Below are 15,954 nucleotides of genomic sequence, written 5' to 3'. Positions count from 1 at the left end.
TTCTCCTGGCCAATATTATGTAAAGCAGCACCAATGAAAAGCAGACTGGAGCATTCAGCTCTTTAAGATCCATTTTAAATTAGTCAGGGAAGAGCATTCATTCCACAGAGATGGGGCCATCACAGAAAAGACCTTGTTATCTCTCATGCCTATGTCTACCTGACAGACCTTACTAAGGTAAAGGTAAAAGGTAAAGGACCCCTGGACGGTTAAGTCCAGTCAAAGGCGACTGTGGGGTTGCAGCACTCATCTCGCTTTCAGGCCAAGGGAGCCAGCGTTTGTCCACAGACAGCTTTCTGGGTCATGTGGCCAGCATGACTAAACCGCTTCTGGCACAACAGGACACTGTGAGGGAATCTAGAGTGCACAGAAATGTCGTTTACCTTCCCACCACAGCGGTACCTATTTATCTACTTGCATAGGTGTGCTTTTGAACTGCTAGGTTGTCAGGAGCTGGGACAGAACAACGGGAGCTCATTCTGTCGCGAGGATTCAAACCGCCAACCTTCTGATCGGCAAGCCCAAGAGGCTCAGTGGTTTGAACCACAGCGCCACCCGCATCACCTTACTACAACTGAGCAGAGCCCCAAGGTCAGTCTTAGGTTCATACAAATGCATTAGGCCCTTCAAACAACCATTTTGTTCCCATGCCCAATAGCCATAAATATTTTTTTATAGGTGCATAGGAAGTTGCCTTGTACCGAGGCAGATCATTGGTCCACCTGTTCTCCAGGGTTTCGGGCAGAGAATCAGACCATACCCTCCTTCTCCACATTGCACATTATAACAGGATCATTGCTGGATCTGCTGCCTGTACAAGTCAAGGTCTACAATCCAACTGACAACCAGACCTGTGATCTTTTGCTGAAGAGCATATATAAATGTCGATAATGAGGATGATTATTATGATTTTTATGATGTTGTGAATAGAGAGCTGGACTTGGACTGAGGAGGCCTGGGTTCAGACTTTTGCTCAGACAAGAAACTTGCTTGACAGACTTGATTACGTCACACTGTCTCTCAACCAAACTCCTCTCCCGGGGTTTATGTGGAGGACCAAAAAACGCCAGGTTTACTGTAGGGCACAAAATAGGTAAGTAATTGCAGACTGGGGTGTTACCTGAACCTGCTGGTACCCATAGGGACCATGAGAACAGCTGCACTGAAGACAGAATTCAGTGTGGAGTACCCCCCCACTCCACTCCCTGAGTGACAAACTACACCTGCCAAAATCCATTTTCTTCTTCTTCTTCTTCTTCTTCTTCTTCTTCTTCTTCTTCTTCTTCTTCTTCTTCTTCTTCTTCTTCTTCTTCTTCTTTCTTTGGCGATCAAAGAAAGAAGTGACAAACTACACCTGCCAAAATCCATTTTATACACAACTCCTCAAGGGTACAGAAGCCCAGCCCTCTGCATCCTATGAAGGGCTGTCTTCAGCATTTGCGGCACTGGGGTGCAAAGATCCACCCAGCGCCCCCAAATTTAGTTTAGCCCCGCCCTGGCACCATTGAGAATGACAAGCGCCGCTGCTATGTCTGTGCGTATCAAGGACAAGATCTCTCTTTGTCTTATCCTGAAAATGACTCTAAGGGCTATTTTTCTTGGAAACAAACAAAAAAAAAGCAATAAATAACATCATTGATGATTTCAAACATCATTTGAGGAAATAAACCAATTGCTTATTCTTTGCTTTCCTGCCCCCATAGTCTCCTCTCCCTGCAACCCTTCCTCCCTTTTCTTGGAGGAATATATACCGGTAAGGAAGGCCAGTAAACTGTAATCATGACTTTTTAAGTGAAACTCTCTGCAAACGGTATGAGATTTCACCAGGTGCTGTTCAGCTCAAAATTGTGGGTTTTTGAATGGGCTGGTACTTTCAAACACTATTACTAGGCATTTGAAGGGGAGGGAAAGAGGAAGAGAGAGAAAATGATACTTGGAAACAGTGTTAGAGATACCCTGCCCACAAACACTTGCAAATTAGTAGCTGACAGAAGCAGGAAGTTAAAGTAATAAGCAAGGCACACACAACAACTCACTTCACTGCATTTCAGCTAATTCTAATCCCCGTTGAATACAGCCAGTGGAGCCTGTCAAGGGAGCTGTTAATGAGGCTAAGGGACTGTAAATGGTTCCTGTGCAGGCACAGATGGAAAGAAGAGTCCAAAGAAATGCTGCTCTCACTCTAGTCCTCTTCCCTAGAATTGCCACCCTTTGATACTTTTTTTATGCACAGAGCATCTGGATGGCATGGCATGGCATCGTCATCAAATCATTATAGTCCTGAGTTTTATGAGTTGTACTTTCGGGGGGGGGGGGTTCCAGACTAGATTTATGTAAATGCATTTGTAATATCTTCTTCATTCTTCTTTTTTGGCCGCCATGCCAAACTGAGTAAGATTGTCTTCCATAAACATGGTTTTAACAGTGAGTCCGTAAGTGACTGTGGAGGCCAATTCTTCCACAGTGGGGACATAGATTTCTGGGAGTTGATCACAGTGAGGGCTTACCAACATAGCTGTCAACTTTTGGATTTGAAAATAAGGGATCAGCACCAGCCTCACCTGTCTACAGTATATCTAACAATTCAGGATAGCAGCGGGAAATGGCTGGAATAAGGGAATTTCCAGTAAAAAAAAGGGAGGGTTGACAGCTATGCTTGCCAAGCGTGCCTTCCTCTTAGCACGTTTCTCCCTTTCGTCCTGAGTTCGAGTGTCTTCAAAGCCCATGACACCTTTGGTAAAGGCAACTGGAGCGCTCACAGGCCAGTGTTTCCCAACTGACAGTGTTTATACTACATTTTTTGATAATTGCCTTGACAGAGTCTTTGAACCTCTTCTGTTGACCACCAGCACTACGCTTTCCATTTTTAAGTTTGGAATAGAGTAGTTGCTTTTGAAGACGATCATCGGGCATCCACACAACATGACCAGTCCAACGAAGTTGATGTTGAAGAATCATTGCTTTGACACTGGTGATCTTTGCTTCTTCCAGTACACTGGCATTAGTTCACCTGTCTTCCCAAGTGAAGTGTAACATTTTTAGGAGACGCTATTGCATAGCTGTCAACCCTCCCTTTTTTGTGGGAAACTCCCTTATTCCAGTGCCATTTCCCGCTGCTATCCTGGATTGTTGTGGGTTTTTTTTTAAGAATAAAAACCTTTATTGCATATTAGAATTACAAAAGGAAAATACATATGACAAATGCAAACTTTACAAATAGCTCAAATATTGTAGCAATGTTACATAGACTTCAAAATCTCAATATTCCAAAACACGAACATAGTCTTCAAGCATCTTGGAGCAAGAAGACTAGAATATGAGAAGAACAGGAAAAGGGAACAAGAATAGAGAAAAAGGGGAGCAAGAAGAGATGTCTAAGGTAAGTCTATGGTGGGGGGGAGAGAGGGAGAGGATGGGATAGGAGGAGGGAAAGAGAGAAAAGGAAAGGTGAGTAGAGATTAGGAAAGACAAGATAGTATTTCGACTTCCAAACACTTATAATCGGTTCCATCTCATAATTTATTTCTACTAAGCTTCTCCTTCTCTTTGTTAATTAAACTATATTTCTCCCCTTTCCATTCCCTTATTTCTTACCATCTTGTGCCTCTCAGTCTAAACATATCACCAACTTTGTGCTTATTCTTTGTTTATAAAAATACTCATCCACATATTTCCACTCTTCCTTAATTTTTTGTTTGGGTATCCTTCTGATCATTGCAGTTAGCTTTGCTAGAGTCATATATTCGGCCAATTTTATATACCAATCCTGTATCAATGGGATCTTATCTCCTTTCCAGTTTTGCGCGATCAGCGCTCTGGCTGCCGCACACGCATAGAGGAGTATGTTCTTCCTATCTGTCGGTATGTCTTCAGGGATCATGCTTAGTAATAAGATCTCTGGCTTTTTCTCAAATGTAAATCTAAGCATTTTTTTTCATTTCTTCATATATGCCTGACCAATATGTGCTGATCCTACTACAACTCCACCAGCAGTGGAAGAAATCCCCTAGTTTCTCCTTGCATTTCCAACATTTGTTTTGATTATTTCTGTAGATTTCAGCTAGTTTAGCTGCTGTCAGGTGCCACCTGTATACCATCTTCCATATATTTTCTCTTATCGCCATGCACGCTGTGAAATTTATCCCCTCCCTCCATAGTTTTTCCCACTGGTTAACATAGATTACCCTCCCTATGTCTTGAGCCCATTTTATCATTACATGTTTGACTGCCTCGTCTTTCATTTCCCACTCCAATAAAAATTTGTAAATTTTTGCCAATGGTTTTTCCTGATTTTCTAATAAAAGTTCTTGCAACTTCAATCTCTTTTCTTCAAATCCAATTGCTTTGTGTTTCTTAAAAATTGATTGTAATTGGAGGTAGTGTAACCAACTTTGACAATATTGCTCAATCTGGTTGTATGGTTTCAGCTCGTACTGGTTATTAATTTTCCTAATCAGTTCTTTATATGTTGGCCATCTACCCCCTTTAGGCTCCTTATTCATCGCTGACATTTCTAGGGGTGAGATCCACCATGGTACTTTGGGTTCTAATAAGTTTCTAAATTCCTCCCATATATCAAATAGGGGTTTTTTAAACGCATGATTTGTAAATGATGTATATTCTCCTTTCCTTTCTTTTAATAGGTATGCATGCCAACCTCCGGTGTTCCTAAATCCTTCCAACTTGAGCAGCTCCAAATCTTCCAACAGGAACCATTCCCTCATCCAACACAAACAAGATGCAGCATAGTACAATTTCAAGTTTGGGACTCCCCAACCTCCCCTTTCTTTTGCATCAGTTAATATCCTATATTGTACTCTTGCTTTCTTTCCTTGCCAAATAAAGTTGCTTAAGTCTTTCTTCCATGTCTCAAATGTTTCCTTTTTGAGTTTTATCGGTAGCATTTGAAATAAAAATATCAGTTTTGGTAACACCATCATTTTGATTGAGGCTATCCTGCCCGAAAGAGTTAAATTCAATCCCTTCCATTTCTCCAAATCCTCTTTTACTTTTCTCCAAATTTTTGCATAATTATTATCAAATAATTCCACATTATTATTGGATATAATAACTCCCAAATATTTAATTTTCCTCACTATCTCCCAATCACTAATCAATTGTATTCTTTCTTCCTCCTCCTTCCTTATATTTTTAATCATCAATTTGGTTTTCTGATTATTAACTTTTAATCCCGCTACCTTCCCATATACCAATAATTTTTCTTTCAATTTAGGTAGGGTCTTCGCTGGATCTTCCAACATTATTATTTTGTCGTCGGCAAATGCTTGTAATTTGAACTCATTTTTCCCAACCACTATGCCCTTGAGATCTTTGTCCATTTGAAATCTTTTATCAAAAATTCCAGTGCCCATATGAACAGCAGCGGGGACAATGGGCATCCCTGTCGCGTCCCCTTAGATATTTCAAACTCTCTTGTTATGTCCCCGCTATCCTGGATTGTTAGATATACCGTAGCATAGACTGTCCCCGGGACAGGTGAGGCTGCTGATCCCTTATTTTCAAATCCGAAAGTTTACAGCTATGCGACTGTTGATGGAATCTTTTGTGGAGTTGGAGATGCCATTTATAAGTGGTCCACCTTTCACAAGCACAGTAAGGTTGGTAGTGCAATAGTTTTGTAAACAAGTATTTTGGGTTCCCTGCAAATGTCCCGGTCCTCAAACACTCTGTCCTCTGTATTTGTAATAGACTGCAATTGAAGAATCATTATACATTGTGGGGCTCCTGTGCTTTTAAATTAAATACTTCATGTCAGAGAGAAGCCACAACCAGAATCTTTATCCCTGACATACTAGTTTTCTATGTAAACTACTGCAACTAAGACAAATCCAACATGTTTGCAGAAAGTCCAGTGCTCAGCAGCTACTACTGAATGATAGCATCTGAGAGAGCCTGTGTGCTTTAGAGGAGCACAATGATGGGCATCAGATTAGGAAGGGCAGTCCAAGCTAGGAAAATGCTGGGATGTGTCTTTCAGCATCCAATAAAGGTCCAGGCTAATGACATCACTGACCCACACTTTATGCTCTTGGTCAGGCATCCCCAAACTTCAGCCCTCCAGATGTTTTGGACTACAATTCCCATCTTCCCCAACCACTGGTCCTGCTAGCTAGGGATCATGGGAGTTGTAGGCGAAAACATCAGGAGGGCCGCAGTTTGGGGATGCCTGCTCTTGGTCAATCCCACCTTCTCAAGGTGTCATGCAATAGTGTCTGTACTGTATTCTGCATCTCACCTCCTTATTCTGCTATTGAACATCTTTTAATAAGTCTATGGAACCCATTTCCTCAGAGTGGCCACTTAGGCATGAACAAAAAAAGAAGATGAAAGGATTTACAGATTTGCATAAAATTGCATATATAGAAATAATTACTATAATTTAAATAGAAATATAGTACATCTCACCATAGTTGGTAATGCTATGTTTGATGCTCTGTTTGATGACTGGTTCCGAGAGGAAATTTCAAGGCTCCTGATCGCCCTTTTTTATACATTCCTTGTTTTTAAAACTAAACAGGACAGCCCTCAAACAGCAGTCCACCCAGATGCTCTTAATGAGTGTCTTCTTGGCCCCTACGGGGTTATTTATCTTTAAAATGCACTTGGATTGGGAAGATTTTCAAACAGATGGTGCCTTTGGATAGAGAACTGTCTTCTGTCTTAGGACACATGACTGCTTTATTTTGGTTGCTGCTTTTTACTCCACACAGACAAACAAATAAACACTGCATTCAGCAACTCAACAATTCATTTCATGCTATTGGCTGTCCAGAACAGTCAACCATAAGAAACAACAGGTTGGTGTGTAGCCCAAACCCTTCTTGGGCGTTTGCTTGATTGCAACCCCAGGTCAGCTAGATCTGGGGTTTTCTCAGTTCAATACCACGGTATTGAAATATATATATAAGCAAAGGCGCAACTTGAAAATGTGTTTCCCTTTGCCATGCCTTCTGTCTAATATATGATTATCAACTTATCCTGTCACTGTCACAGCTCCTAAACCTCACACTGTGCCGTGACAGCTTTCCTAACAAATCTTATTCACGGAATTAAAATGAAACTTTCAAAGCAAAAATGTGTTTGTGTGTGTGTGTGTGTGTGTGTGTGTGTGTGAAAATATATCGTTTCTCGCTCACTCTTTTGCATTATTAAATTCATTTCTGCCACTTACTGGAGGGCAAAATAACCTTTCCCTCTCCTTTATCAAAGCTGCCCATTTTACTTTCTTTTAATCTTAGTCATTTGTTGCTATCTATAGACAACAAACACAAAATGATCAATTTACTTTCTGGGGGGAGGAAAATCAATCCCTGGACACTGCTTTAGCCTCTGAAGTCACCTCCTGACTTTCTGTCTATAGAATCTATAGACATCTATCTTTTAAAGCAGCTAACAGCGGGTTCCTATCGACTCACTGCCTGGCGCATGAAATACCGGGTGCAATTACCATTAAGCACTTGAGGAAATAAATGTATCCTCAGCTTTAAGCTTAACGTACTGGCAGTTATGATCATTTTTCTTCCCCAATCGCCGCGGGGACAGCAGAGCTCAGTTTTGCACATGCCATTTGGAGGAATGTAGAAGTTTGTGACTCCTGGATTTGAAGAGAAGCCCCCAGACTCACAAGTGGCAGGCTCCGGGACCCCAGAGTCACTAAGGATTGTAGCAATTACAGCCACAATGGCTGGTGCCTTTTGGGACTGGGGCAGTGGAAGGCTAGGAAGCCAACAGGAGCCAGAGTCCATGATAGGCAGAGTCATCTAATTCTAGTTATGTGGTCAGGCTTCAGGGAATCGGATTCCTCCCCCCTAGGGCAGTAGATAAGCAGAATGAAGGGAAAGGAGTCTTCTTACCAGTTAGAACTTTAATTATCACAGCGAGAAAACGAAGAATCCATTTCCCAGGAATGGAGGTGCTCCCAATTAAGGGTTCCACCCACTTCCTCCCTAGTCACCCTTGTCACTATCACATCTTGTAACCTGATCTCGCAACCACTGTACTTTCTGTGCTGCCACCTTATCTGCTCTCCTTGACCTCGGGCTGAGTGGCTAGACGCTTTCCAGCGACAATGAGTCTGTTAGCTCTCTCTCCCAGCTCTCCTCCTCCTAGCTGTTCCCCACCCAGTTCTTCCCAGTTTCTGCCTTCTGAACTATGTCCCTCTGCAAACCACTGTTCCAAATCTATACTACTGCCCTGCTCCTGGGAAGATTCAGGATCCTGATCAAGAGCAGGGGGAGAGAGAGGGAGAGGGAGAGGCTCCCACCATTCCTCCTCAGCACGATCTTTGGCATTATGCCAATATTCAATTCCCTACATGAGAAGAGCCTTCTAGATCAGGCCAAAGGCCCATATAGTCCAGCACCCTATTCTTACAGTGGCTAACCAGATGCCTGCAGGAAATATAGCTTCCAATATTTCTCCAATGAAAATAGGGATGTCCTAATTCAATAATAATAATAATAATAATAATAATAATAATAATAATAATAATACTTTTATTATTTATACCCCACCCATCTAACTGGGTTCCACAAGCCACTCTGGGCAGTTTCCAACATACTATATAAAAACATAATAAAACATTGAACATTAAAAAAAATCCCTATACAGGGCTGAGTTCAGATGTCAGGTTACTCATCTCCTTGGCTCAGGGGTCGTATAACTCCATACCCTCCAACATTTCTCCGATGAAAATAGGGATGTCATAAGTCAAAGCAGGACATCATTCCTGGATCAAATAAGAAACCAGGGCGGCTTCTGCAAATCCAGGACTGTCCCTGGAAAAAAGGGGCACTCAGAGGGTTTGGGGAGCCCCCCAAGCACAAGAGCCCTCTCGCCCTCCTGGGGTTTCCCGCAACTAGTATTCAGAAGCCTTGCTGCCTCTAGCTGTGGAGGCAGAGCCGAGCCATCGTGACCAGCAGCCATTGATAGCCATATCCTGAGTTCCACAGGGGAAACAGAGACTGAAGAGGAGGAAGCTGGCACCCAGGATCCACACCCACACCCACACCCCTGCCGCCTGGACTGGTTGTAAGAAAGAAGACAGGCAGGTGGGGGCTGGCCGAGAGCAGGCTGAGGTTGGTGAGACAGTGCTCCATTTTATTTATTATATATTTATTATGGCTTTTATATACCACCTTTTATCCAAGGAGCTCAAGATGGCAAACATGATTGCCCTTTTTCCCATTTGATCCTCAGAAGAAGCCTGTGAGATCTGAAGAAGTGTGCATGCACACGAAAGCTCATACCAATGACAAACTTAGTTGGTCTCTAAGGTGCTACTGGAAGGAATTTTTATATTTTTTTCGACTATGTCAGACCTACATGGCTACCTACCTGTAACTAGACCTGTGAGGTATGTTAGACTGAAAGACAGTGATGGGCTCAAAGTCACCCAGTCAGCTTCATGGCCAAATGGGGATTCGAACCCTAGTCTCCCAGGTCCTGTTCCAGCACACTAAGCCACTATACCACATTTGCCCTAATGGTGGCTGGCCCTTGAACAGCCGGGCAGCCAGGCCTTACCCTGCACCCGTTGCAGATATAATGGCTCTTAATAATTCAGCTGACAAAATTCAAGATGCATTTTAAAATAAATTATTCAGAGATTTAAACCCCCCCCCCACACACACACATTATTGTTTTGCTGGCTTTGGGAGCTGCGATTTATGGGGGTGGGGGAAATCATATCATGACAGGAAAAGGGTGGGGTGTGGATGGATTAAAAACAAGCAAACTTTATTTCCTGATACGCATTTGTACTTTAAAAGAAATCAGTTCCTCCTTTTTCACTTCTCTAGTTGGATTCCCAAGGTCGTCAAGCACCCCTGAAGCCCCAAGAATAAACTCTGTCCACTCCCCTCCCATCAATCAAGTGATTTCTCTCTGTGGGAAGAGAAACAGGCAGCCATGTAGTCCATCAGATTCAGGATGCGGCATTCTTGACACTGGAGGGCGGAAGACATTCATTAGGGAACAATTACACACCAGCTGCCAATCATGGGCGTAGCCAAGGGGGCAGGGAGGGGCAGCTGCCCCCCAATCAATAAAAATACATAGCTGACTGAGGTTCTGCTCCCCCCAACAAAAGGCCTGGCTACGCTCATGCTGCCAATCCCACGTTCCTTCCCACCTTACTATGTGCTTGTTTCGTTTCCTGAACATCTTGATTCCTGACAGTGATGCCTTTGACTTTAGCAACTGCCTACTGAGAATGCAGGAGGGAAGAGTTTAACAACCCAGGAAGATGCTCGCTGGCATAATATGCGTGGTGCGCCCACCCACCACCCACCCGCGCTCTTAGCAAATGGAAGAAGGCGGAGACCTTCGAGATTACTTGGGGAAACGATAATGCGGAGTGGCAATCTTTTCAAAGCAGAATTTCATTCATATTTTGATTCTCGTTGCTCACCCAGTGTGCTAAAGACTTCCTGAAGGGCAGAAGGAACCATGGGACTCATATGGGCAATTCATTTGAGCTGTAGCCTGAAGGGACAAGGTTGTGTCTTCTCTGCTGACCTCAGGGAGCCATTGAAAGCTAAATAAACATGGTGGGGAGGACCTGCCCTCCCACCTGCTTCCTTGGAAAGGGAAGCCTGCTCTGAAGCCTCTGAATCCACACATGCCCAGGATTCTTGGAATCGAGAATCTCCTCTCCTGATATAAACTGACTCGGACTTTGCAATCATCCTCTGAGTGCCTCTTCCACAAGATGTCTGGAGGGTGGCAACATGAGAATGGGCCTTTTCTCCAGTGGCTCCCCATTTGCGGAATGTTCTTCCCAGGGAGGTTCAGATGGCACTTTCATTATGCATCTTTAGGTGCTAGGCAAAAATGTTCCTCTTCAACCTCATCGGCCTCGACCCTGTATACCTGAAGGTGGAGCATCTCTACCCCCATCATTCAGCCCAGACAATGAGGTCCAGCTCCAAGGGCCTTCTGACGGTTCCCTCACTGCGAGAAGTAAGGTTACAGGAAACCAGGCAGAGGGCCTTCTTGGCAGTGGCGCCCTCCCTCTGGAATGCCCTCCCATCATATGTCAATGAGATAAACAACTCAACAACTTTTAGAAGACATCTGAAGGCAGCCCTGTACGGGGAAATTTTTAATGTTTGATGTTTCATTATGTTTTAATATGTGTTGGAAGCCACCCAGAGTGTCTGGGGCAACCCAGCCAGATGGATGGGGTATAAATAATAAAATTGTTGTTGTTGTTGTTGTTGTTGTTGTTGTTGTTGTTGTTGATATTGCTGTACACAAGTTACGGACCAGTCCTCGGTCATGTCCATGAGATAATCCTTCTAACAAAGACCTGTGACATATCTGAATTATGACCATTCTCATCATGAAGCTTTACCACAAGACTGGGGAGACTGTGCCCACCCTCCCAAATTGTTGGACTCCATCTCCCATCTGCCCCAGCCAGCCTGGCTAATGGTGACAGGTGATGGGAGTCATAGTCCAAATGGTATCTGGAGTAGCAAAAGTTTCCCTATCCCTGTTTTATAATGTGCTCAATTTGAGGTTGATACAGGACACCCAAAAGGAAGGAGGAGGAGGAGGATAGGCTGGTTTTGGTGCTTGAGCCTTTAAAATAGGTCCTCAGCCTCTTGAGGCATTAATTTCCCGATCCACTCAGATTTCAACAGATCTAAGAAATGCCTTGGGTCCTCTCTGTCCAAAGGAGGTGGAGAACAATTGGACGAGGATTGTTTTGTTCCATGGCTGTAGAGATTCATCTGCCAGCTGAGACCAATAATGCTCAGAAGGCTTAAAGAAGGCTTCAGATAGAGGAAGGCTGCCTTGGTGGCAATCATTAGTGGGCCTGATAAAATTCATAATTAACTCAACTAAACCTTGGCTCTGAAGGATGGCATTATAATGATGTGGAATGGAGGTGTCAAAAATAGAATACATCCACTTCAGGAAAAGCTTTTTTAAAAGAAGATACGTGTTTTGCAGCAAATAAAAGCCCCCAACAATTGAAGCAATTTTCATCCTTCAGGAAAAAAGGGGGAAAACCACACAGACTAAGTAACCATTTCAGTACTAAAAGCCTTTTCTGTCTGGGATGCTTTTGAAAGGAATGTTACAACATCTTCTGATACTCCAAAATAAAGCTGCCTTATACCAAGTCAAACCATTGATCTATCTAACTCAGTCTTGTCAATACCAGTGGTTCCCAAACTGTTTTGGGCCATCTCCCCCCTCCTTGATCCCCAGGGCCCCCTACCCTACAAAAAGCATATTACCAGAATATTTGAAATCTCAATTTTCACCTGGTTGTAAGGAAAGACCCATAGCACGGGCATGTGGAAGCTGTGTCTCTCCAGATTCTGTTGAACTCCCAACTCTTACCCTATCAACTGTGGGGCGGAGCCTTCAAATAATTTTGGGGGGGGGGGGGCGAAGACCCCTCAGCCCCTGGGAGTTGGCTTCTAATGTTCCCAGGATTCTTTGGGGAAAGTCGTGTGCTTTAAATGCATGGCGTGTGGATGCAAAGCTCGTGATTGAGGATGATGGGAGTTGTAGTCTATCAACATATGGAGAGCCACAGGTTCCCCCCACTCCTGCCATACTGGATCTTTTAAAGCTTTCAAAGGAAGGTAGGGAGAAAACAGTAACAAACTGCAGGGATCCTGGGACATTGGCGCACAAGCCAGCATCAGAGCATCAGAAAGGCAAGCAATTCAGTATTTGGGTTACCTTGGCAATGGCTTTTCCCATGTCATCCCACTCAGCTGCTAACCAGGCTGAAATTTGCCACATCCTCTCAAGGTCATGGTGTTCCTCTCGCTGAGCCACCTACCGTCATTCATTATTGAATAAAAACAAATAAAATATACGGTATTCGGCACTGAACACAAACAGATTGCACCAACCCAGGCTCGCAGGCAACCCAATACTGATGAAAACACAGAGTAACAGGAAGGGGGGGTTGAAAGGAGGGCAGGAGACATTTTCAGGTTTTGTTTTGCTGTAAATGCATGGTGTGGTTATGGCCCAATTCATATGTGTTGGGCAGCAGACTAGAAGCCACTAGGAGGACCGTTTAGAAGTAGCAGACTTTGTGGCTTTCTCTCACCTGATGATCATGCAAATATCCTGGGCTGAGGAACGATTTGGTGGGAATAACCTCCGGGGTTCGCCCCACCATGCAGATCGATTCCTGTTTTCCAAATTAGAGTTAGGCTGACATAGTCAACCTGGATGTCTTCTTTTTCATATTTCAGGGTTTGTGGTGAAACATAAACGCGGGTGGCACTGTGGTCTAAACCACAGTGCCTAGGGCTTGCCGACCAGAAGGTTGGTGGTTTAAATCCCCACAACGGGGTGAGCTCCCGTTGCTCGGTCCCAGCTCCTGCCAACCTAGCAGTTCGAAAGCACGTCAAAGTGCAAGTAGCTAAATAGGTACTGCTCTGGCAGGAAGGTAAACGGCGTTTCCATGTGCTGCTCTGGTTCGCCAGAAGCGGCTTAGTCATGCTGGCCACATGACCTGGAAGCTGCCTGTGGACAAACGCCAGCTCCCACAGCCTATAGAGCGAGATGAGCACACAACCCCAAAGTCATCCGCGACTGGACCTTATGGTCAGCTTACCTTTATCCATCCACTGGGGCGGGGGTTTAAATAGAGGGCAGGGGAAAGTTTTCTATATCATAGAATCATAGAGTTGGAAGGAACCTTGAGGACCCTCTAGTCCCCAAAATGCATGACTCTTTTGCCCAATGTGGGTCTCAAACCCAAGACCCTGAGGTTAAGAGCCTCATCCTCTACCAACAGAGTTTTCTCCTTCCCCAGCCCACTCCTTTCATTAGTGTTATATAACTACGGTACCTTATGCGCTTCTGCAACATGGTCAGAATGCATACATTTCATGGGTAGAGAAGACACACCCGATTGGCGCAGTCCGCATGCAAGCTTAGGGGCTTGTGAGCTTTGTTGATTCCCCAACCCAAATCGTAGTTTTGGAGCTCTCAAGGTAAATACCACAAAACATTCCAGGAGACACTACTATTCCTTCTTCAGCAGAATTGGATTCTGGCTCAATTGACCAACAGAGCAGAAAGGACTGCTCGTTGCTCAAACAACCGTGGCCTCAAGTTTGCTCAAGAGTGTAACACCAACTTTATTTATTTCAGTTCTGGAATGCGTTCCTGTGGAAACAGGAGCCAAAAGGAGAGCCCTCTCCATCTCTTTTTCCTTTGTTGAGATTGGCTTGCTCCTGTCTCCATAGAAACAGCTGCTACACCGGTGAAAATAAAAAAGGCTTTTAAATAATGGGGGTTTGAAAGCTTCCCTCTACTTTAATTTGGCCTGTTTGATCTTTGTTTGCCCCACAAAAGCACATCAAACTGAAGGCATCTTTGTACTATGAAATCCTGCTATCATTTCTCAATTAATGTCAAGACATATCCTGCTGCCGCTGCCCCAACCTGGGTCACACTGCTGATTACCGGGGGAGGGGGGCATTTAACTTTTAATTTCCCCTGCAACAGAAATCTACAGGGTTGTCTTCCTAACAGAGCCTTTAAAGAGACCTGAATTAGCCAGGCCTAGAAAGCATGCTAGCTCTGAGTCATTCTGGACATGATTTTAAACATTCCACCCTTGTTTTCTGTTACCTGAAGGGAGAGGGACTATTTGAAAATGATTCTCTACTTTCCTCCACACGCTAGACACATTACAGTGGTACCTCGGTTTATGAACACAATTGGTTCCAGAAGTCTGTTCATAAACTGAAGCGTTCATAAACTGAAGCGACCTTTCCCACTGAAAGTAATGGAAAGTGGATTAATCTGTTCCAGACGGTCCGCGAAGTACTTAAACTGAAGCGTTCATAAACTGAAGCGAACTTTCCCATTGAAAGTAATGGAAAGTGGATTAATCCGTTCCAGACGGGTCCACGGAGTACTCAACCTGAAGCGTACTTAACCCGAAGCATGGGTGTAATTGGTTCCGGAAGTCTGTTCATAAACTGAAGCGTTCATAAACTGAAGCGAACTTTCCCATTGAAAGTAATGGAAAGTGAATTAATCCGTTCCAGATGGGTCCACGGCATTCGTAAACCAAAAATTCATAAACCGAGGTGTTCATAAACCGAGGTTCCACTGTATGTGGCTTCGTTTTCCAGGAGGTGGCCTCAATTTGATACAATGATTTGTGTACTCAGGGCCGTCTTTACCTGGGGGTGCAAGGAGTGCAGGGCACCCGGGCGCTGAATTCTGGGGGGCGCCAGGCACCCGCCGCTGAAACCACCTAAGCTCTTAACTATCTATCTGTTGTGAAATAAAAAATAATTTTGATCCAGCTAGAAAAACAAAATACATATACTGTATACCTAGGTATTACCGAAATGTATACCTACTGTTTCACTAAAGGACTTTCGACTTTGTGCGCTCATTTACCAAAGGCACGCCACGCCAGAGCGGCGCTTGTCATTCACAACGGCGGTGCTTGTCATTCTCAACGGTGCCGTGCACGCAAAATTAACTCTTACATCAAAATATTATGTTACGTATTGTATTGAGCTGCTATGTGGCTATGGGGTCAGCGGCACCTTTGACACAACTGATGCTTCTCCTAAGTAGGTGCCTAGACAATACTTATAAGTTTAAGTGTGGCGGTGTTGTATACTTAAGTATAAGTTTATTGTAAATAAATGAGCAAATAAAAGTTTGTTTCTTTTTCTTCCCTTCTTTCGTAAACAAGAGATAAGGCGTAAGCATGGTGTCTGACATAAGCATAATAAAAGTTAATTTGGGGGCTAAACTAAATTTGGGGGCGATGGGCGGATCTTTGCACCCGGTTGCGCATATGCTAAAGGCAGCACTGTGTGTACTGTTTGGTTTTTTTGTTGAGATTTATATGCCAAAGCTTAGGTGGGAGACAGACAACAGCTACCTCCCTTCTGCTGCGGATATTTGACTGTCTCA

At 43.9% G+C, this 15,954-nt stretch overlaps 1 long non-coding RNA gene across 1 annotated transcript; it reads right to left on the bottom strand.

Moving 5' to 3' along the window:
• Positions 1-8,710: 8,710 nt before the first annotated feature.
• On the bottom strand, positions 8,711-13,884 carry LOC148683415 (uncharacterized). Its single transcript, XR_015947323.1, has 3 exons — positions 13,856-13,884; positions 12,727-12,825; positions 8,711-9,968 (listed from the first exon to the last, which is right to left on the bottom strand). It is a non-coding gene; the product is annotated as an uncharacterized LOC148683415 (long non-coding RNA).
• Between the last annotated feature and the right edge of the window lie 2,070 nt (positions 13,885-15,954).

This window comes from Zootoca vivipara, chromosome 15, assembly GCF_965207765.1.
Source record: "Zootoca vivipara chromosome 15, rZooViv2.hap1.1, whole genome shotgun sequence".
NCBI classification, from domain to species: Eukaryota; Metazoa; Chordata; class Lepidosauria; order Squamata; family Lacertidae; genus Zootoca; species Zootoca vivipara.
This window is presented reverse-complemented; position numbering and strand designations above follow the sequence as displayed.